Source organism: Panthera uncia, chromosome B1, assembly GCF_023721935.1.
Source record: "Panthera uncia isolate 11264 chromosome B1, Puncia_PCG_1.0, whole genome shotgun sequence".
NCBI lineage: Eukaryota > Metazoa > Chordata > Mammalia > Carnivora > Felidae > Panthera > Panthera uncia.
In genome coordinates, this window is record NC_064811.1 from 120818303 (window position 1) to 120841956 (window position 23654).

The 23654-nt window shown below is 41.4% G+C and overlaps 1 protein-coding gene across 6 annotated transcripts in view; it reads left to right on the forward strand.

The window, feature by feature from the left end:
• Positions 1-3586: 3586 nt before the first annotated feature.
• Positions 3587-23654, forward strand: part of SMAD1 (SMAD family member 1) — an 80048-nt gene continuing 59980 nt past the window's right edge. Inside the window, exon 1 of one of the 6 annotated variants that reach the window (XM_049631202.1) lies at positions 3587-3742. The gene's annotated coding sequence lies outside the window, so the exon portion shown is untranslated. The other 5 variants (XM_049631205.1, XM_049631197.1, XM_049631199.1 and 2 more) reach the window with 5 other exon arrangements.

The following is a 23654-nucleotide window of genomic DNA, read 5'->3' on the forward strand; positions in this document are numbered from 1 at the left end:
ATTCCTTTTTAATGTGTAATATACCACACCAGGGATCGTTGGCGGGCTCATTCCAGGGAAATTGATTCATTCAAATTCACTTAAGGTCTGTGACACAAAACCCACATTACATTTTTTATATTGAGTAGAGTCATATCTTTTAAAATAAATTTTGGGGTTCATATTTTGTATATTTAGTATTTGCAGCCAATTTTCAGGGCTCTCCCTTATTGTAAATTAGTAGTTGTTTTTTATTTTAAACAAGCTAGTTCAATAGCATAGTTAATTTGCCTTCAGTTCCTTGATACCTCCTTTTTTCTGAGGAGCTTATCCTCCTCAGCCACCCACTGTCTCTGGTCACACCGCTAGACCTCGGCATTACCCAAACTGCTCCAGCTCCATCATTTCAAACATCCCATTCTCAGACTGTTCTCCAGCATTTGGGAGTGGTTCCCAACTTCAGGAATTCTTAGATTCCACTGGGACCTCCAATCCATTGATCCTGTTACTTTTCCATTGTCCTTTACTCCTGTATGTCCTCACCTCCCTCCTTCCCACACCCTCTTCTCTCTAATCCTTTTTCCCTCCATCACACCCACCTGCAAAATCCTAGCTTTGCCCCTTAGGCTGACGAGGCTGGGAAAAAAATCCACAGCCACGCTGACTGGTCCTGCTTTAAATTCATGACCACTAACCTCAAATGGGCACTTAATAGCACTGCCTGGCAATCCTACCACATTTCCGTAGTTCATTTGCTCTCAAACTCTCCCAGAAGATAACTCATATCTGCTGCTCTCTCCAAACTCCATAGTCTCTCCCACCCTCTCCATTGTCAGGAAGTAGGGTCTGTGGCTATTTCACTAGGATAAGAGAAGCAGTAGAAGAGACCTTCCCTATGTTCCCACCTCCACAGCCACCAGCCCAGGTACATCTGGGCCCACACACTGTCTTTCCTCCTATGTCTAGCTTCTCCTTTGGTCAGCACTCTGGCCTCCTGGCTCTTCTGTGAATGGGTGAAGTAGACTCAGGTTCAGGTGCCCTTCACTTGCTCTTCACTCTGCTTGGGAGTCTGGAGACCCTCCTCCTAGGTCAGTGGCATGCCCTGTCTTTTCCTACAAGACCTCTTGTTAGGGAGTTTGCCCTAGCCCTAGAAATAGCAACCTTCCCCATTCCTAATCCCTTCCTACCCTGTTTCTTCCATCCCGTGTACCATCCTCCACCCTCCATCCCCAACCCCGCTAGCGTATTTGTGTGTTTATTCATTATTTGTCTTCTTTGATGAGAGCACGGATTTTAATCTGCATAGTTTGCCATTATATGCCCTGTAATTAGAACAGTGCTCCACTCATTTGTTCATTCATTCATTCAACAGGTGTTTAATAAGCTTCTATTAGGGGACAGGTACTGCTCTAGGCTCTGAGACAATAGCAATGAACAGAACAGGAAAAAAAATCCTGTTTTTTTGGCTAAGCAAGTAGTTAGGTAGTGATAAGTGAAACATCCACGGCCAAGCAGGGAAAGAGCATTATAGGATGTGTGTTTGGGAGAGGTGGGCAAAATTTTAGAGTGACCAGGGTGGGTCTCATTGAGAGGGAAACACTTGGGTGAAGACCTGAGGGGGGTGAGGGAGCAGCCCATGGTGGAAAGGGCTTTCCAAGGAGGAAACAGCTAGTGCAGCGGCCCTGAGGTGGATTGCACCCGGGTTGTTCCAGGACGTGTGAGGAGGTTAAGTTGACTTGAGGAAGTATGAAACCGAGAGAATAGGAGACCAGATGGGAGCGGTAAAGGGGAGCCAAGAGGGCAGATTAGGTAGGGGTTTGTGCACATTGTGAGAACCCTTATTTTGAGTGAAATGGGGAGCCACGGGAAGTTTTTTTTTGATACAATGATATTAATACACAAGCCATATTCAAGCTTTGACAATTGTCCCAATAATGTCCTTTAAAAAAAAGTATCTAATTTTTTATTACCATTTAAAGAAAGAACTTGCATAAAGGGCAAAATCAAATTGCATGGCATGTATAGAATTAATAATTATGATTTGCAGCTACCAGGTATGACTGCGCGAGGAAAGGTCATCTATAGCTTAAAATTTAATAATTCTATAATTTTTATAATATAAAAACTAAGTTTTATCATGTCATTTTGTAGCTTCTTCCCTAATCCTGGATCCAGTCAAGGAGCATACACTGCTCTTAGTTGTCATGGCTTTTTAAATAGCTGTATTGAATAAAATTCCTATAATTTACCTACTTAAAGTGTACAATTCAATAACTTTTAGTATATCCACAGAGTTGTATAATTATCATTACAAACTAATTTTAGAGCATTTTTCACACACACATGTCCCCAAAAGAAACTCCAGAACTTTTAGCTATCACTCCTCCACAACCTATTTCCCCAAACACAGGCAACTACCATTCTACTTTCTGTCTCTATAGATATTCCTATTCTGGATATTTCATATAAATGGAAGCTTACAATATATGCTCTTTTGTGTCTGATTTCTTTCACATAACGTATTTTCAAGTTTCATCCATGTAGAATGTGTCAGTGTTTCATTCTTTTTAATGACTGAATAATGTTCCATTGTATGTATAGCACATCCTATTTATCAAGGAAGGGTTTTGAGCAGAGGAGTGACCTGATCTGAGTGGCATTTAACAAGGCTCACTCCAGCTGTTGTTCCAAGGAGTGGAGAATGATGAACTGTGTCAAATGCTGCTTTTAGGGAAAATGAGATGAGGCCCAAGAACTGACCAGAAAGTGCTCAAATAGTTTAACAAAGAAATTAGCTGGAACATTCTGATCTATAATTTATAAACAGTATTTTATGTGTTTCATGGGATTTATTGCATATCCTTTGAATAATTACACATGGGATGCAGAAACAAATTAATAAGTAAGAATTTTAAATAAAATGTGGACATGTAATCGCACATGAGCAATTGGAGAGTGCCATTATTTCGGTCTCCGATATTTTCCTTATATTGGTGGTAGCGATCCTTTTGGTTCATGTGCAGTTTATTCCTCAGAGTAATTACTCCTCTCTAAACATAACTCAACATTATGGTGATTATCCAAGATTTCATGCCAGCTTCCAGAGAGCTAGCCAAGGGAAAAATTAATCGTTACAAAAAGATATGTTCAACGTCTTTGCAGATCAGGTAGATGAGAGCCAGTTTGCTTTTATTTTAGGGGGTTGGAGTCATCTAAAAAATTGTAGAAATTGGATCAAAAGTTGAGTTCCATTGTGGCAGCTGTCAAACAATTAGGTTAGCTACTGGAATCATTAGATCCCGAACTGGCACAAAACACTACTGATTCCGGGTTTGGTGTAAGCACACGCAACAGAACTAGGCTATCCAATTCTGGGTACAAGCAACTTCTGGGGCTTGCAAAACAGGAAAGTTAGTGAAGGGCAATGGAAACTAGACAGGAAAAGGAGAGCCTTGAAAGATAATTGTCAAAAATGCACTCCACGTTTACGGTACCGTTCGGAGGGCGCGGTGGACGGGTGATGAACATTTCAGGAAATAAATACTGAACACCAAACTTCATTTGAGGATAATGCACCAAGTCCGCTCCACCCGGACTAAAGGAAGCAGGAGGAGGAAAGTTGTTTTTTCTCCTCGGAATAAATGGGGCGTGGGGCCGGAGGCGGGGGGAGGTGGCTGGCCCCGCGTTCGCGCTAACCGGCGGGGAATTTGGAGAGGATCCCTGGTCGCGCGGCGGCGGCGGCGGCGGCGGCGGCGGCGCGCGGGTGCGCGTGTGAGCAGGCGAGCGAGCGTGCGGGCGGGCGGGCGAGTGCGCCGGGTATTGGCAGCCGAGGAGTGGAGGCTGGGCGGCTCCGACTCCCTGACGCCAGCGCGACCAGATCAATCCAGGCTCCGGGAGCGAGCGGGCGGGCGGGAGGAGGAAGGAGAGGCCGAGCGGCTCAGCCCGGGCCGAGGCGCGGGGAGGGACCCTGCGAGGGCAGCGCCCCGCCGGCCGGACCGGGGCCGCGGGACCCCGCTCGCCCGGCCACTCGTGCGCCCGCGCGGACGGGCGCGCCGCCAACCCGGTAAAACGAAACAGACCTGAGCCCAACTTTCTCCTTTGCCGCGTCCCCGCCCTCCTTCGGCTCCCTGGGCTTTCCAGCGCCGCCGCCGCCTCTTGTGGGGCAGGCGCGGGCCCGCCGGGCTGCCGCGGTCGTGCGGGGCCGGTGACGCGGGCCGCGGCGGGGAGGGGGCTCTTCCCCGCGTGGGGCGGACCGGGGACCCCCCCCCCCCATGATGGCGCCTCCCGGCCGTTCCGAGGAGCGAACCTGCTACCTTCTCCTGTCCTGGCGCCCAGGCGGCCAGGCAGGCAGGGCTCGGCCGGGGTTCTCCTAGCGCCTTTGTTGGGTCTGCGGTGGGGAAGCCGCGCTCCTCGGCCCCGAGCCTCGCCCCCGGCCCCGGCCGCGGCGGGACCTCCCATTCCACCCTCTCCCTCCGCCCGCTCCCCGTTTCTCTTTCCCTTTCCGCAGCCGGGCCGAGGCCCGTCCGCGCGGCCCGCGGGCCCATTGTGTCCCGCGCCGGCCCGAGCGACCCTTGCGGGAGTTGGGCAGCCGCAGGCGCTGCCCTCTACGCCGTCGGCGCCTCGCGGAGCGGGTCTGGCGCGAGGAGGACACCCGGTGCCCTGTTCCCCTCCGCATCCCGGACGGGCTCCTTTCTCTGCCCCGACGAGCCTCTTGGGGGTCGAGGTCAAGGAAAGTTCGCACCGAAATTCCCTCTAATTTATTCAAAGGCTTGGCGGCGGCGCGTAATTTTTTTTTTTCCCCCTCTTCCGCCTACACCCCGTGCGTCTCCCAAGTGTCGTCTCATTCCTTTCCCTTTACCGGATTCGATTGCCTCACTCCATGTGTATTTGTGAGTTCGCTGTTGAACAACTGTTCATTTACTCCGCTGTCTTTGTTAGTGTTTCTCGGGGTTGCTGCTGTAGTAAGGTGGGGGGTAGTGGGTGTGAGATAGACAGACGTGGGCTTGTTTTTCTAGTTGCTTAATATACATGTAGGCTTAAAGAGAGAACGTTTCCTTGATGTACTTTAGGAAGGGAGGAGGAACAAATGCCTGCCGGATCTTACAACTCCAGTAGCTGCGGCTTTTGTTTATTTTGAGGTGCATACGACTTTTAAATAGACTGTGCAAGATAGCCAGTAAGACGCTTCCCTTCTGAAAATTGAGGCGCGTCTCAGAACCATCTCCTTGAGAAACCATCGTTTCCGTGAGTGCTGTGGCAACCGGCCTTTGCCTTTCTCCTCCTGTTCTCTTCTTGGCATGGTATCTGAAGTTTCAGAGTATGTGGAATGATAGAGAAGTTGCACGATTGCAGTGTGCCATCCTGTTGCTGGAACTCTTAGCACCTAGATCACAGAATGCCTGTATTTCAGAACGTTTGCTCTAATTGCGTGTGTGGATAACATGCCTGCATTCAGTAACACAATGAGAAAACTGTTCTCTGCCCATGTTGATTTTTGATCTTGTTTATAATTACCACTTTACGTTTTATTGGAGGTAGGTGAGTTGTATTGGAACCACTATTTCAAAAAAGTCGAGGCAGGACCAATGTTCACGGCCTCAGCATTTTCAAGGAGTATAAATATTTTGCATCATTGCTGTTCTGATGTAGGTGCCAGGCCTGAGTATGCTGAACTGATTAAAGTGTTTGTCCTCCTCTCTCCCTCCCTCTTTCCCATTTGCAGTTATTTGATATTTCTCTGCAGGTGGCGTACATTTGTGTGATATTGCAATTCTTAGGAAACTGTAACCAGGGTCGTGAGAGATGATTTTCTAGAGGTGGGTGATGCCAGAGCCTCTCTGGAGGATCCAGGCAGGATCAGGTTTCTTCTGAGGGTAGGGATTTGTCCTTGATTTAGTTTTGACCCCTACAACCATAGGTATGTAACCAAATACAGTTTTCCTTTTTGCAGTATCCATTGGTTTTATACCCTTGAAGAGCTGATGACCTTTGCGCTTTAGAGAAATGACCGTTTTTAAGCAATTAAAAATGTTAACCTCTTACATCTCTTGGAATTTAAGTAATTTTTTTCCTACTAAGTTCATTAAAGCATTAAGTAAGTCCCATTTTCCCCATATACATTTATTAGTTAAGAAAACTAAATTTCGGTTTGTGATTTTGATTTATAGTAATTCTGGGCTAAAGATAAAAATGTAATGACTCGGTTAGATCGGAAAAAGAAGAAACTAGAGTGTAATTAGATGAGTATATTTAAGCTGTAGTCGCCTACATAATCAAGGCCAAGTTGTGTGTGTATAAAAGATCTCATTTGTGTAGTCTTACAAGGCTAATGGAGGCATCATTGAGGCTTTATAAATAATGTAAGTTGTGTATAATGTAGAGTCTCCAGAGACAGCAGAGAAAGCATCATTACCAGCCTTTTCAACCTGCTTGAGATCTTAAATTGATTTACAGCACTGAACTGGTGCAAAATGATACATCAGGATGACATGGGGTCAGCCTGTAAAAGTCTATGATGTCAGCCTATTAGTTCAGTCATCATAATTAAACCATATTACAGGGGCAGCTAAGCAGGAGTCTGGCGTTATACTTCAGATATGGGTGGTTCATGGATTTTGTTTATAGTGGAAAAGCTGAGCAGCCCAGGAACGCTAGTGTTTCTGAAAGAGGGAAAGGCTTACAGAACTCTGAATTTCCAAAGAAATTGAAGATAAATGCAGGGATGTTCAGTCTGCCTTGCCTAAGTAGCTTTCTATTTGGTAGTGGAGGAACAAATGCATTGGGGTTGCTGATAAGGACCTTTGCAGCTCTGATCTGTGTACTGAATCATGCTTCATGTGAGCTTGAATTTAACTTGGCCTTAGGGACCTTCTAAAACATCAGAGGACCACATACTTCTTATCTCTGATCCTTTCATTAGCACTAAGTTGCACCGTATTGATGTATCAGCTGGCATGTTATTTCTTTAACTAGTCAGGGTTATCAGGTCTCCACTGAAAACAAAGATACTTGAATTGAACATATGAACAATTCAGGAAGAGAAGACCTTTGTTTTTTTACTTAAATTTCTGGCAGTCGTATTCAGTTTATGGGTCGTCTGAGGATGACCATGTGGCGGTGGCTACCATATTGGATAGTGTATGTAGACCATTTCCGTTATCGCAGAAGGTTCTGCTGGATAGTGCTGCTGTAGCACCTTTGCTTCTCCTTTTCCTTCTTTCAGCTACTTTTCTGCTTTTTACTTCTACTAGTCAGTTTGTGGGGTCAAAAAAGAAAGAGATGTATCATTAATTTTTCTACTTTCTAGTTGGCTCTTGATAAGATAAACGCAGTTTGGAAGTAACAAGTACTGGATAAGATGAGGTTGACTTTTCTATGGGTCATGTTTATCATAGACCCTAATTTGATTTAGAGCTTTGGATAAGATAAATAGTGGTAGCTAATATTTTCTGAGTTTTTACTGTATGCTTAGTTTTAATACTCATACCTCATTTAAACCCCAAAACTTACCTAAGTACTGTTGTTACCACATTTTACAGGCAAAGAAACTTGAGTTCAGAGTGATTCAGTATCTTGCCTCAGGCTACATAACTAGTGAGTGATTATGATTTATAATCTTAGCTGGGATATGAACAGGCAGTTTGACTCTGGAGCCTCACTTTTAACTATATATGCATTAAATATATAAAATACAAATGTTATGTAATATATTTATTATATAATATATATTGTATATATTTAGTTTGACTATATATTTTATATATTTTAGTTTGTATTTATATGTATACTTTTTTTGCTTAGAATATTTGAATAATCCTTGTTCTGCTCTGATTTGCTATTCCAGTATAGACATGACTTTACTTTTAGACAAATTTGCCCTCTATTTTGCTTTTCTGGGCTGTCTTCTTTTAAGTACTTAAGAAGAAATATAATGTTTATATTATACATATCTAAGCAGAACATAATTGGAAGAATAAATATGACCAAAAAAGCAATGCATTTCAAAGCTGAATTGTTGTCCTCTCTGTTTTTCAGATAATTCCTGTCACTTTCCCCTTGTGTTTTTCTTGTAATATCACAAGCTGATGGTAGTGAAAAGTTCTAGTATTTAATGACATCAAAATTAGCCTTCTCTTAGCTGTTAAACACTACACTTTGAAATGAAAATAGTTCATTGCAAATTCTGGAATTTTTTTCCACATTTGTCTACTTTTGTGTAGTCTTGCAGTGATTTTTTTTTTTTTTTTTTTTTTTTTTTTTTTTAATGGTGAGGCTGTTTAAGAATCTAATGATACCATGGATCCAATGTCTGCTCATTCCCATCCTCTAATCCAAAGATGTTTATATGCCCTGGTGAGCTTGTATACACACAAGTACCCAAATTGCATGATATTTCAGGTGAAGGACATGATGGGACAGCCTTGCCAAGTGCATTCATAAACATTAAGATTTGTAATTTCCTCTGCAGAGAATAGAGATATTTAGTGTTAAAAGCTGCTTTGAAGATTTTCTCATCCAGTTGGTTTCGTATCAGGCTGAGCAATCTGAGGCCCAGAGAAGACAGCTGACTTGCCTAGAGCCACTCTTCTAAGTGACTAGAAGAGGCAAAGCCAGAACCCAGGTCACTCTTTTTGCTGTTGAGTTTTCATTTGTTTATCCTTTGCTGCCATGCTCACTGTTTCCTAAGGCTGTGGTCTGAATAAATCCACTGTAATTTGGGGAGGGAAGGAAAGGATAATTTTTGGCATGGTATTGACTTTTTGTACCTAACATCATTTGAGCTGAGTAGGAATCAAGTCTGACAACCTCAGAGAGATGTTTTTTTTACAGATTAAAATCGATTTTTCTTTTTTTCATTTTAGAAATGGAAAAGAAAAGCCCTGTGTCTCAATCAATGGGACCTTACTAGAAAATGAGAGATCCAAGATTGTACAAAGTTCAAGTTAACTCAGACAGTTCTGTATGAATTTTCTGTCTTGACTCTCAAAAACAAATCACATTTTTAACCAAAAGCCAAAGTTTGGGGTATTTAAGGAAGGTGCTAAGGGGTATTAGGGAGAGAATTGGAAAGATCTGAAAAGAAAAAGGATAGTTTACATACAAAGAAGTAGAGAAACTTGATATTAAGTCATAAAGTGAGGCTGATGAAGTGTTCTCTATAAAGGTATGTCATTTCAGTGTTTTCTGTGTGTGGTTTTACTGTTTTCTCTCCCTTTCTTTCTCTCTGTCTTCCTCTCTCTCTTTCTCCGTCTCTCTCTTTCACCCTTACTTTCTCCCTTTTACCAACAGATTACCGGTTTATTATAAAGGATTCAACTCAGGACCAGCCAGATGGAGGAAGTACACAGGGCAGGGTACAGAAGAAGGGGCGCAGAGCTCCCGTGTCCTCTCCGGGCATGCCACTCTCCTAGCACTTTGTGTTCAGCAACTGGAAGCTCTGGTTTTACTTTTTGTGCCAAGATTAGCAGGGTATGCTTTGATAACAAATAGGGGCATCACCTTTTCTCTCTGAAGTGAAATCTCTTGGCTCTTTATATTCCTTTTCTGCTGTTACCTAGTAGTGCACATATTCAGTCCAGTTTGGTGATCTGTCATCTGATTTGCAGCAAAAATACTGAAGTATTTTTAACACATACTCTGGAGTAACTTTCTTATTAAAAAAAAAAAAAGCAAAACTAGCATGAATATAATTACTTAAAATCTAAATTAAAATGATTTTGCTGTGCATTATTAAGATGGTGTCAGTTTTAGGGGCTCCTGGGTGGCTTAGTCAGTTAAGCGTCTGACTCTTAATTTTGGCTCAGGTAATGATCTCACGGGTTCGCGGGTTTGAGCCCTGCATCGAACTCTACACACTGGTAGTGCGGACCCTGCTTGGGATTCTGTGTCTCTCCCTCTCTCTCTGCCTCTTCCCTGCTTGCTTACTGTCTCTCTCTCAAAATAAATAATAACTTTAAAAATTTTTAGAGATGTCAATTTTAGAGATGTACAAGTGCTATTAGGTAAAAACAGTAACACAGCTATTGCTGGCTGATTTGCAGAATGACCAGGGTCTGTAGAACATTCATTTATGTAAGAGAAAAAAAGTCAAAACTTTCACAAATAGTTCAACTACAGCGATTATATCAGAGTTTTTAGGAAGGTACTGGGAACTACAGTATCTGAGGAGTTTTACATCTTTGTAGTTTTTGTTATAAGCTCAAATCAGAACTTCAGGGGAGACTCCCTCTTAAAGTAACTCTTGATGGTCTGAGTGAATCCTTAACCTGGCAATTTCCTCCAAATCTCTGCTCAGGTTCCAGTGTTCAGATAAGGAGACTTGTTCCCTTGTTAAGAACCCAGAACTATAGTGTGGATCCATTTCTGAACTAATTTTCTTAAGACAATAATCCTGAATATAAAGAAGGAACACATACATATATAACAGTTAATTATGCATCTGTATCGTTTTTGAGCTCAGAATGTAAATATTCATGATTTCACATTTGAAAGAGGGGTCTTAGCTATTGATTCAAAACCATTTATATACATAATTTTTATAATTTTTAAATGCTCTATTTGTAGTTTCTCCTTAATTTTAGGGTGGCTGTACTATAGATATTTTTTCCTATAATCTCAGATAGTTAGGGTATAGTTACTCAAACTGTTCATTCATTTTCTTTTCCTTGTCTATCTTTAGTGGTTTCTTTGCGGTGTGCTTATGCAAAGTGGAAGTATTTCAGACCTTTAAGGTTTTTTTTTTCTTTCAGAGTCAAACACCACAAGGAAAAAAAAGGGGAACTAATTATCTTTCAAGTATTATAATTAGGCATTAAATTAAGTCATTTAGTTAGCTAAATGCAAGATCTTTTGTTTAAATTGAAAGAAAACATGTCTTTTTAATAGAGAGGGGGTATTACATATACCATTATTTGATAATTTTGATGCAGTATTATAGTCCGTATGTACTTCATTTATTCCATTGAATATTTATTAGTTCTGAGTGGCTCAATAATTAAAAGACACACAAAAATGAAAAATTAAATGCAGCAACACTGCAAGAATTGTTGCAGGGTAATACAGGAAGAGGTTGAGCAGACAACTTGCATGAGGACCACTGTGGTATGGAGGACATGCGAATTTGCATAGGGAGAGGAGAGAAGTGTTCTAGGCAGAGAGGTGGTATGGAAGACCAGAGAGGTAAGCATGTATGCTGAGGATCTGTATAGCACTGTCCAGCAGAACTTTCTGGAGTGATGGAGATGTTTTGTATCTACACTGTCCAGGATAAAAGTCACCAGCCATAAGTGGCTACTGAGCACTTAAAACGTGGCCAGTGCAACTGAGGGGAGTTGCATTTTTTTAATTTTAATTAAGTTATGTTTAGACATAGCTGTGTTTATCCTGCGGCTGTCGTGTTGGACAGCACAGACCCACAGGCTGGTGAGCAGCCCTCCCTCACCACTGTGGGTATTCCTGATAGGGCTCAGTGTGGTCAGGTGGGAGACACGTTCAGAAAGGTTAAGTTGGAGTGAGAATTTGAGACCTTACAGTGCCAGAATAAGGAAGCATCGGGAATCACTGAAGGTGAACATGCAGTGATGCCAGCAGATTAATAGGAAAGTATTTGAATTATCTGTGTGATATATGAGATGGGTTTTGTGAGCAAAAAAACCAACTGGTGGTTATTTGGCTATAGAGTAATGGGAGAGAGGGGTCAGAGAGTGTTCTTAAGTTTCCAACTTGAGTGGCTGGAAAATTAATAAAACCTTAAGAATAGGTACGAACTGGGGCACCTGGGTGGCTCATTCGGGTAAGTGTCCGACTCTTGATCTGTGCTCTGGTCGTGATCTCATGGTTCATGGGTTTGAGCCCCTTGTGGAGCTCTGTGCTGGTTGTGGAGCTTGCTTGGGATTCATTCATTCTCTCTCTCTCTCTCTCTCTCTTTCTCTCTCTGCCCCTCCCCCTCTTGTGCTTACGTGTACACAAGCTTTCTTTCTGTCTCAAAATAAATAAATAAACTTAAAAATTAGGGAAGAACTGGTTGTGGAAGGAATAAAGATTGTATGAATGATAAATTAGAATTGACATGTTGAGGTAAGGTGGGATAGCTAAGGACAGTGATGAATCCAGAGTCATCTCCTGGAAATGATGATGGTTGGACTTCTAAGGGTGGATAGGTATTCTGAGAGAACCATGAAAGAGAGCCAGTAAGTTGAGTCTTCCACTGAAGTGCACAGTTGGAAATTAATAGAAGGGAGAGGCATATATTTAAAGTGAATGAGGGGTGCCTGGGTGGTTCAGTCAGGTAAGCATCTGACTCGATCTCAGCTCAGGCCTTAATCTCAGGGTCGTGAGTTCAAGCCCCGTGTTGGGCTCCATGCTGGTCATAGAGCCTACTTAAAAAAAGATAAAAATAAAGTGGATAGAGGAAGAAACTGGAAGAAACATGTGAGCTCAGAGGAGCAGTGAAACAAAGCCTAGGGAAGAGAGATTCCAGAAGTAGGTTCAGAGTGGGAAAATGTTGTATGGTTTATGGTGAAGGATAAGCCTGGGTAATCAAGTGAATGTAGTTGTGAAGAGACACAGAAGATTGAGAAATGAGAAATAGATTCTCAGATGCCCTCAAGTGACTTATATTTCAGAATCGATGAGATTGTTTTGATTCCAAAGGTTGAAGGAAAGAAGTTAATGGACAGAGAGCAATTAAAGATAATGGAGTTAGTGATCTGAAGTGCAGGTGACAAAATATAACCATGGTAAGGAGGGAGAGTTGTCTGAGACAGAAGCACAATGGAGTCCAAGTTGGAAGAAAGGAGATGGCAGAGCGTGTGCTGATTTTCCCAGTAGTATGGGAGGCAGGTCCCTTCACTGGGTTGGTGAGGTGGGCGGACCAGCAGATGGTATTGGAAGTTTAAAAATAATGGAAAAGTTTTGAAAGAACTATCGTAGGTAGTGTGCCAGGAAATCTATGGAGAATTCAAAATCTAACCAGCAGGGACAAAGCCTGATGGGAAGGGTGATGTGGCTGTAGACTAGGTAATTGTTACTTTCTGGGATAACTTAATGGCCTGATAGCAAGATTAGAGAGAAATGTCGGTAAAGATGATTCTGGCCAATGGTTGGCAAATCAGTTAAGAGATGAGGCTCTAGAGGCAGATTGCCTGGGTTTAAAGTCTAAGCCCCAACACTTACTTGCTTTTTGTAACTTTGGGGGAGGTGCCATTCACTTTGGTGAAAAATTGAGATGATAGTAACAGCCTCAAGATTGATAGTAAGATGAAATGAGTTACACTTCCATATTTCATCTAATCTAAGATGCTGCTAATTATTTCATTGCATTATTTCATGTACTACTTGAGGACAATGTCAGACATACCATTGATTGTAGAGTTCCTGGTTTCAGAGGTGTTAAAATGGGGGCGGTGGGGGGGGGGTGCATTTTACACTGAGCATAGGATCCAGTGCACAGTAAGCATTCAGAAAACATTGCTGTTTATAAAAATCAATGTGATTTTTAGAGTCTAGAATGTTAATGAGCAGTATTGAGTCCAATCTAGATAAGAGGTCATGGGTTACAAGGAGTCTAATGGACTTAAATGAATTGAGAAGAGTTAAGCAGTGGGAATCCTGGTGATGACGTTGTGAAATATCAAGTTTGGGAATTTGTAGATGGAGCATTTCCCTGACAATTGTAGATAAAGGCTTTTGAGAAAACTATAGTAATTGAGTTAAGAGAAGAATGCCCTTTAATGATTTAAAGAAGTTACTTAAATTGCCCAGAGCTTTTAAAGATAAGTATTTCGAATTTATCTGTGGCTTTTTTTTTATAGCATTCATTAGTGTTAAATTTTTTTTTTTTTTTTTTCCGGTGGAGTAATACATGCTCAGTGTAGAAAGATTCTGGCATGGATTCTTGTCATAATGACAGAAGGAGAGAGAGAGGTGGTTGTGCCATTTCATCAAGAGATAGGAGGGAGTAATTAATAGCTAGCTCTAGAGCCTCCCCCCTTTTAATTTTTTAATGTTTATTTTATTTTTGAGAGAGAGAGAGACAGAGTGTGAGCAGGGGAGGGGCAGAGAATGAGGGAAACAGAATGTGAAGCAGACTCCAGGCTCTGAGCTGTCAGAACAGAGCCCAATGCAGGGCTTGAACCCACAAACCATGAGATCATGACCTGAGCTGAAGTACGTTTAACCGACTGAGCCACCCAGGCACCCCTCTAGAGACCTTTTAAATGTAAAAGGCAAAAGCCATAAAGGAAGATTTGATAGATGTGACAGCATTTATATGGCCAAATACACACTTACAAATGACGAAACATGGACTCACACAAACAACCTTTTAGGTAATATATTTGCAGCAAGTTACCATTCTATGTAAGAAACTTCTGAAATCAATAGGAAGACACCCCCAGTAAAAAACAAAATTGGCAAAGGACAAAAACAAATAATAAAATGCTAAGTATTAAGAAACAAAAAATGTTCTCCTGTGTCCTGGTCAGATTCCTCACTGAAATAGGAATGATGTCTTTTATATCATTGTGTTATTCTTTGTGTGCCAGGAGGTATCCGTCTGGGAAAACTGGGTTTTTCTTATTGAAGCCAGTATTTCCCAGCTGCCGATGCAAAGCTGCAGTTATTTGGAGGTACCCAATATATGTAAGCTGGAGTTACAAGAGACAGGCCTTCTCTGTCCTGTTTCCTTGATAATACCCTGCTCCTCTCCGTGACATGATTTGGGGTCAGAGTCTCCTAGGAATGTGAGGTGTTCCAGCCCTATAGGGGTTATCCATTATATGCAGTTTCTCAGGCAACTGATGGGATTGATGAACCTTAAAGACACCATTGCTTCACAGAGTACGTGAAAATGGGCCTCTTTCTCTCCTACCTGGGTTGCAGGATTAGTTTTATTTGTACTGGCATTTTCTTATTCCTAGGAGACACACCGGTGGTCTTGGAATATGGTTTTGATTGTTGAGATGGATTAGTTTATAAGGTATTAAAGTGAGAAAAGTTCTCCCATGTAGTAGGAGTTCTTATAAGCTGAAAAACATTTAGAGTTAGGCATCAGCATTTAATTTCTCAGATTTTCTCCTAAGGATAATAGTGATCAGAGGTGTTAAAAAAAGGCTTTCATACACTGCCTGTAAAGGAAACATCTGTTGCTTGTTGGTTAGATCCTTACCTAACTGAAGTACAGTCTTACTCAGCATTGAGTTCTTCCCTAGGGGCTAGACAGAATAGAATTAATTTGTTAGCATCTTCTGCCTCACCATCTTCTTTCTTTTAAATGACCTGAAAAGATTTCAAAGTTAGGGGGGAAGAAGGACTTTTTTTTTTTTAATTTTTTTTGGGGGGGCCTTTATTTATTTTTGAGAGAGAGAGAGACAGAGTGTGAACAGGGGAGGGGCAGAGAGAGAGGGAGACACAGAATCTGAAGCAGGCTCCAGGCCCTGAGCTGTCAGCACAGAGCCCAGAGTGGGGCTCAATCTCACAGACAATGAGATCATGACCTGAGCCGAAGTCAGATGCTTAACTGACTGAGCCACCCAGGTGCCCCAAAACAGACTGAAATCTCACCTAAAGGCTTACCACTTGGCCAGATCCTATCCCCTCCCCTCCTTGTTCTGAGTGAGCATGTGTGAGAACCCTGAGCTGATATGCCTTGGTCAGACTTAGACTCTTTAAAAGCTGAGCTGGGGAGAAGGGAGGATGAACTGCAAAATGGGTCTTAATTTTAGCAGAGACTGACTGTAGCTTTTCCGTGAAAGGGAATAATAATGCAGTGCATGTTGCATTAGCACTTAGCCCCTGTTGAAACCCAGGATGGCAGGTTGTATATGGCTTGCCGTCCCCTCTATTACAGCTTCCTGTTTTGCTTTTTGCCCATTGCTGGCTTTGCAGTCTGGCATGATTAATAACCACCTCTTTATTTTCCTGTGTTTTTGTTTGTGTGCTTAGGGTTTTTATGAAATTTGTTCAAGCTTCAGGGAATGTTTCATTGGTTTTAAATGTTTTCCTCCTAACTGTGAACAAAATTAACCTGATTAACATTCAGATGATTGGCACACAAACTATTTATAGCATTTATTTGCATTCAGACACTGAGGAGTTTTGTCAAATTGTGCAGGCTGAGATGTTGATCTCTATTTGGGGAAAGGCTCCTTTAAGAAGGTGCATCCTCACTGTGGGCTTCTGCCTGTTGTGGCATCCATATTAACCAATTCAGCAAGCAGTTCATACCCTCCTGCTGCCTGTCCACTGTGTTTGGGGAGGGAATGAGGACTGTATAAGTCAGTTTCTGACTTGAAGGAGCAGTCTTATTAGTAAGAGACTACAAAAATAAGAAAGTTAAATAACAAGTCATCATTGTTAGTGTTGCGTATTTTTAATTTGAAAGTATTTCTCTTACAATTGGGATAACCTTTCAAAATCAAGAGATTGAGAAAGAAAGCTGAAGACGCAGTTGATAGAGCTCTTGCATCCTGCCCTTCAGCAGTTTTTGTGTCTGTATTTATACTTCATAGGGTATCCCCTACACAGTTGATAAAATTGGAGTCGGTGGTCATAAATGTTAGGCTTGCACTAAAAATCTTGTAACTTTGAGGAAAAGTACAAGCCAGCTTGTCTAGTCTAGCTTTTGTTTTAATTGCTTTTATTACAGTTATCTATTAACTCTTTAGACTGAGTTACTTGGAGGTACACAGGCAGTGTCTTTATGATCTTTGTGTTAGCACAATTGTTCTCACCTTGTCTGCACATCAGAATCACTTCAGCAACCACCACAGAAGTGCATGGACCTGCCTCTAGGGGATTCTATTCAAGGGTTTTGGCGGGGAGTTTTTATAAAAGTGTTACAAGTAAGTTTAATGTACACCAGCATTAAGAACTATTGGCCTGACACACAGTAGGTACTTGATGAATTTTTTCATTTTGATGTAAGTTCATTGTGGGTATGAACTAAGTCTTTTATACCCAGCAGCACTTGACCCTGGGTGATACCTGTTGTAAGCGCTCAAGACATACCAGTTAATTCTGAGGAATGGTTGTTTTGTTCCTGCTTTTCTTGTTTGAGGAGAAAAAGAGGAAGAAAGAATGTGTATGTTTAACTTCTTTCTCTTTTCCCTTCTTGAAGAGATCAGCAATTCCTTGTGTCCTAGTGTCTAGAAGTAGAGTCATATAAAACTGTTGAGGCCCGAGGCACTTAGATAACAAGGAGGAAAGGAGAGAAAAGCATAGCTGAGCACAGCAGTGGTTCCTCTGCCAGGAACTGGAGAAATTTTGGGTTGTCACAACTGGGGGAGGCAGGGCATGAGTGATTCAACAGCATCAAGTGGGTAGAGGGCAGGGATGCTGCTTAATATCCCATAATGCTAAGAAACCCTGCAGTAGAGCAAGAAAAGGCAGGGATTAGGAGGCACATAAGAATTGAAGTGTTAGTGCCACCAGCCGATGTTTCTGCCATACCGAGACACGGTTTGCTTTATCTTCCCGTCTGCTCCTCCTTCCTTCCCCCACACCCTCCAGAGTGCAGAGTAATATTTTTTGCCAATATCTATAGATAGCATTGTGATTGTCAGCTGTGTGCTAGCCATTAAGATGAGTATTTTAATATTTTACCTATACTTAAATTTTCTCCATCTCTACATTTGCTTGAATGGAAAAGTATTACCTTTAAAAAAAATGAGCCAGTAGTTTTGATTTGTTTTGTTTTCCATGAAGGACTCTTGAGAATAACCAATGGAAATGTAAAGAAAATGCATTTCGTAAAAGGAGTTTAATTTTAATGTTCCACAGACTTATCATAAGAAAAGAATATTAAAGGGGCACCTGGGTGGCTCAGTCGGTTGAGCGTCCAACTTTGGCTCAGGTCATGATCTCACAGCTCGTGAATTTAAGCCCTGCATCGGGCTCTGTGCTGATAACTCAGAGCCTGGAGCCTGCTTTGGATTTTGTGTCTCCCTCTCTCTCTGCCCCTAACCCACTCGCATTCTGTCTCTGTCTCTCTCAAAAATAAACAAACATTTAAAAAAATAAAAAAAAGAAAGAATATTAAGAGTTGAACACACATATGGTCTGTTGGTGTGAAGCCCTCGTGCAGGTTCCTTATGTCTTGTTGAGTTACAGCTTATGATTTCTTATGCCTATTTTGGACTCTTTAGATTAAAATGAACTTCATTTTGTCATTGCTGCCCTGATAAAACTCTTGGTTTTTCCTGTGTTCTAGGAAAGTGTATCAAGAAGGAAAGAACAATGAAACCAAATAAGTTGGGAAGGGAAGGAATTAGAGGGACTAAAATAAAACCATAAGCAAATCCTTGATTACCAGGCTTCTGCTTTATGCATGAGACACAGGAGGAGGTTATTTAAGAGGAGCAGGTTGCCTTGGCAAGCTCCTGAACATTTCTGTACCTGTTTCATCATCTCTAAAATAGTCCTTATAGGATTCCTGTAAGGATTACGGGAGTTAATAGGTATAAAGTGTCCAAACAGTGCTTGGTGCTTCATTGTGGGGTGGTAGTGGTGGTGGTGATAAGAGGATAATTTTTGATTCTTTTTGAATACTTGAGCCGTACTGAAAATTGATGGAGACCATGGATGCACTCTTGTATAATGTCACCCCTCGAACCATGTGCATGACCGCTCCCTCCCTTTGCAGTTGGTAGTGATGGTAATGAGAGTTTGTTGAATCTTCAAATTGGTGTGTTTCAGATGTTCTGTTCAGGCTGTTTCTTGCCTACAGCCAGAACTTCAAGAGGAGGGTGGGGAGATTTATATGATAAAATATGTTTTGCCTTGGTAAATTTTATAATATAGATATATATATTTCATATATAATTTATAATATAGAATATAGAATAAAACCATTCTGGTTAACTGTGTCATCCACTTAGAGATTTTCCACAGCAATATTTGAGTCTTGCACAAGCCTTTCTTTAGACTTTACTGTGTTCTAAGGGGTGTCTGGGTGGCTCAGTTGGCTAAGCATCCGACCGGCTCAGGTCATGATCTCACGGCTTGTGGGTTCAGGCCCCACATCGGGCTCTGTGCTGACGGTTGAGAGCCTGGAACCTGCTTCAGATTCTGTGTCTCCCTCTCTCTACCCCTTCCCCACTCATCCTCTATTTCTCTCTCAAAAATAAATAAATGTAAAAAAAATTTTTTTTAGAATTTACTATATTCTCAGGGTATATATAATAGCTTTATTATTAGTGTAAACAACATGTGGAAAGGAGTTAAAACCTTTCTTGATAAAGCATAATATATTCCAAAAACTGGTTAATTTTTTTTTTTAATTCATTGAGGTGTAATTGATATACAGTATATTATTTTCAGGTGTATAACATAGTGATTGGACATTTATTTACATTGTGAAATGGTCACCACAATAAGTCTAGATATCATCTGTCACCTTACAATGTTAGTACAATATTATTGACTGTATCTCTCATGCTGTATATTACATCCTCATGGTTTATTTATTTTTTAAGTGGCAGTTTGTACTTCTTACTCTCTTCCACGTATTTTGCCCCTCTCTCCCAACTTTTCTCCCCTTTGGCAACTACCAGTCTGTTCTCTGTGTCGTGAGTCTGGGTTTTTTGTGGTTTTGTTTTGTTTGTTTTTTTTTTAGATTACACATATAAGTGACATCTTGTAGTATTTGTCTTTCTCCATCTGGCTTATTTCACTTAGGATAATACTGTCAAGGTCCATCCATGTTGTCACACATGGCAAGATTTCATTCTTATGGCTGAATAGTATCTCTGTGTGTGTGTGTGTGTGTGTGTGTGTGTGTGTGTGTATCACATCTTTCTTATCCATTCATCCATAGTTGGACACAGGTTGCTTCCATATCTTAGGTATTGTAAATTACAATGTAAATAATGAACATAGGGATGCATATAACTTTTTGAATTAGCATTTTCATTTTCTTCAGGTAGATACTCAGTAGTAGAATTGCTGGATCATATGGAATTTTTTTTTAGGTGCCTCCATACTGTTTTCCACGGTGGCTGCGCCAATTAACATTCTCACCAACAATGCACAAGGTTTCTCTTTCTCCATATCCTCACCAACAGTTGTTATTTCTTGTCTTTTTGACAATTTTTTGATAAAAACCATTCTAACTGGTGTTAGGTGACATCTCATTGTGGTTTGACTTGCATTTCCCTGATGCTTAGTGATGTTGAGCATCTTTTTATGTGCCTGTTGACCATCTGTACGTCTTTGGAAAAATGCCTACAATGGTTAATATTTATTTATTTATTTATTGTTTTATTTATTTATTCATTTATTTATTTAGAGAGCACACGTGTGTTGGGGAGAGGGCAGAGAGAGAGAGAGGGAGAGAGAGAATTCCAAGCAGGCTCCGTTTTGTCAGCATAGAGCCCAATTCGAGTTTCAATCCCATGAAAGGTGAGATCGTGATGTGATCCGAAATCAAGAGTCAGATGTGTAACCGACTGAGCCACCCAGGCGCCCCTACAGTGGTTACTTTTTATTAAGGCTGCTTTGGATTATCCATTTATTGTTCATACTGATGTGACTGGTTGACAGTCAGTTGAACTCAGTTTGTATTTTTATTGCATGGTAAGTAACAAAGCCCAGGATGCATGTAACATGTAGTTGTGGCAAAGAAAACAGCATAGATTGTTGGTTGTTCATCCTGTGTTCTCCTTAGATAAACAGCCTGAACATATTGTGTGGCTCTTAACACCGTCATCGTTCTCCCATCTCTCACTGACACACTTCATAACTCTAAGCTTGGTCGTGGTGGGAACTGTATCATGCCCGTGTTCTTTCTACTGTACTTTTATGTTGGTGGTAAGGGATTAAGGAATTTGTTCAGTTAAGTTGTGAATTAATGAAGACTAACATTCTCTTAGTAGTTGGATGTATAAAGGAGGAGATTTGGGGTTCTGAAACCTTCTGAGAGCTCTACTAGGTGTTTGCGTTCTGACTGGTAAGTAAGTCACTGTGGAAAAGTTAATAGATAGGACTGGACTGAACAAGTCCGGACTTAAAGTACATCACCTAATTTTGTAGGTTATGCTTGCCTTTATCCAAAGCATTTTTTCCATGACCTAGTGAGACATATTGCATTTGTTTCTTTTAGCTGTTAACTGGAGGGAGCTGTTACTGTTCTGGAAGGGGGCTGCTCTTGTTTTATTCAGTTTCTTCTCTGAGGTAGCCAGGCAAACATGTAAGTCCAGTCCTGTTTTTGGCAGATGGATAACAGGCTGTTGTCATTGATTGTCATGTGGAAGAGAGTCAGTGTTTCAGGGATTGTGTAAACTTTGATTTTTAGAAATCATTTCATTCTCCCAAGTAACAGATTTATATGCTGGAAAAGTGACAGGACCAAATTGCTTTTGAAGATACTTGAGTAATACAAAACTTTTTTTGGTAAGAAATTTATGCGTTGAAAGGTTTGAAGGATATTTGAATTGCTAATGGAAAGAGGATTCAAGGACTAGAATGAGAAGGTAAATTATTTTTTGTTATAATACATGTTTTGTAAAATTGAACTTTTTGATCATGTGGCTGAATTGCTTAATAAAAAAATCATATTCCCACCAGAGGCAAGTCATCTATTCCAACACTATACACAGGAATAGATTTCTCTTGAAATCCCACTTCAGTGATATTTCCACTCCGTGCAGAAACACTTTTTTTTTTTTTTTTTTTAACATTCATTCATTTTTGAGAGACAGAGAGAGACAGAGCATAAGCGGGGAAGGGGCAGAGAGAGGGAGACACAGAATCTGAAACAGGCTCCAGGCTCTGAGCTGTCAGCACAGAGCCCGACGCAGGGCTTGAACTCATAAACTGCGAGATCCTGACCTGAGTCGAAGTCGGACGCTCAACCGACTGAGCCACCCAGGCGCCCCTGTGCAGAAACACTTTCAATTATTTTTTTTCTTTATAAAAAGATAAATCTTGCCACCTCTTGTTCATAATACTGTCTTATAGAGCCATGTGGAATAAATGTTACCCTCTTCAGTTTTTACTTATCTTTATTATTGGGGTTTTAAAATTGAAAACAGTAGTTGGTTATAAGTAAAAATGTTCCGAACTCCTCTCCTTCCAGCTCACTCCTAGAGGGAACCACTTGTTCTGTTTTGTTTCTTCCTTCCAGGCCTTTAAAAATGCACATATGTTGTACCTGTACAGTTTTTGTTTTTATTTGTGTTTTTAAAATGGAACCATACTGTGTATATTGTTCTGCAACTTTTTTCAAACTGAACGGTTACAGTATGGCTTTATTCCCCTGTTAGACATGAAAGTCTGTCTTTTTTTTTTTTCTTTTTTAACAGTTACATCATTGTCGGATGTACCATAATTTATTTAATCATTCCATTATTGTTAGACATCTGGGTTATTTAGAACATGAATGTCTTTGTGTATGTTCATCTGAGGATGTTGCTTCCTTTGTAACGGTCTCAAGGCGTGGCTGTTTTCTCTCATAACCCTCATATCGCAGTGCCTGGAAGTGGGTGCCCTGTTCATTGCCGTCAGACCATTCTTCCACCATCCTCCATAGAGACACCCAGCTTTGACTATCATGTCAGATTATACCACTCCCTTCCCTTCCTTGTTAGTGATTTACTGCCAGTCCCCATCATTCCCCCTAATTCCGAAAAGAGTTCAGCTTCTAGTCGTTATTCCCTCCCCACTGCTTCTGTGATCATTCCTGGACTACTTCTCCAGTAACCTTGGACTCCACCTCAGAGACTCAGTCTCATAGTTCTATAATGTGGGATTTTGCATGTCTAAAAATTAAACTGATTTCTCCAACCTTATGGTTATTTCCTTTATTTACTTTAGCAATAAAACGTATTTGTTCATGGCCATACCTTTAGAATATATCCAGGATCTGACTCTTCCGCTACACTGATCCAAACCTTTGTCCCTCTCAAAACCACAACAATTGCTATGGCGTCCCAATCTGTCTCCTAAGTTCTTACTGCTGCCACTACCACTACCTCGCTGCTCCTGCTTCCTACTTCCATTCTTTCAGTGGGCCAACCCATGGTAATCCTTTCAAACTCTGGTCACATCCGTCCCTCCCCCCTCCCCTCCCCCCACCCCAGGCTTCCTGGCTCAGTTCAGAATGAAAGCTATGAAGTCCCTATGGATTGGCTCCCTTACCTGTCTGTCCCATCTTCTCTCTCACTACTGTCTCTTACCTGGTGGCCTTTGCACTTGCTCTTTCCTGTGCTTGTAGTGTGCTTCCCCACTTACCCACAGGGCTCAGCCTCCCACCTTTTTAGGCCTCTGTTCAAATATCATGAGGTGCCTGGGTGGCTCAGTCAGTTGAACATCCAACTCTTAGATTCAGCTCAGGTTGTGATCTCCTGGTTCCTCAGTTCAAGCCCTGTGTCGGGCTCTGCACTGATGGCACAGAGCCTGCTTGGGATTCTCTCTCTCTCTCTCTCTCTCTCTCTCTCTCTCTCTCTCTCTCCCTCTCCCTGCCCCTCCCACATGCTCTAAATAAATAAATAAACTTAAAAAAAATAAATATTATCTTCTCAGGGAGGCCTTACCTGACCACTGGAATGCAGGTCTCATAAAGGCATGAGCTTTTAAAAATCTATTTTTTGTCTCGTTCAGTGCTGTGTTCTGAGTGCAGTTATATAGCCTTCTCTCTCTTTCTTTATCCCCCTTTCTCTCTCTCCCTTTACAAAGTTAGA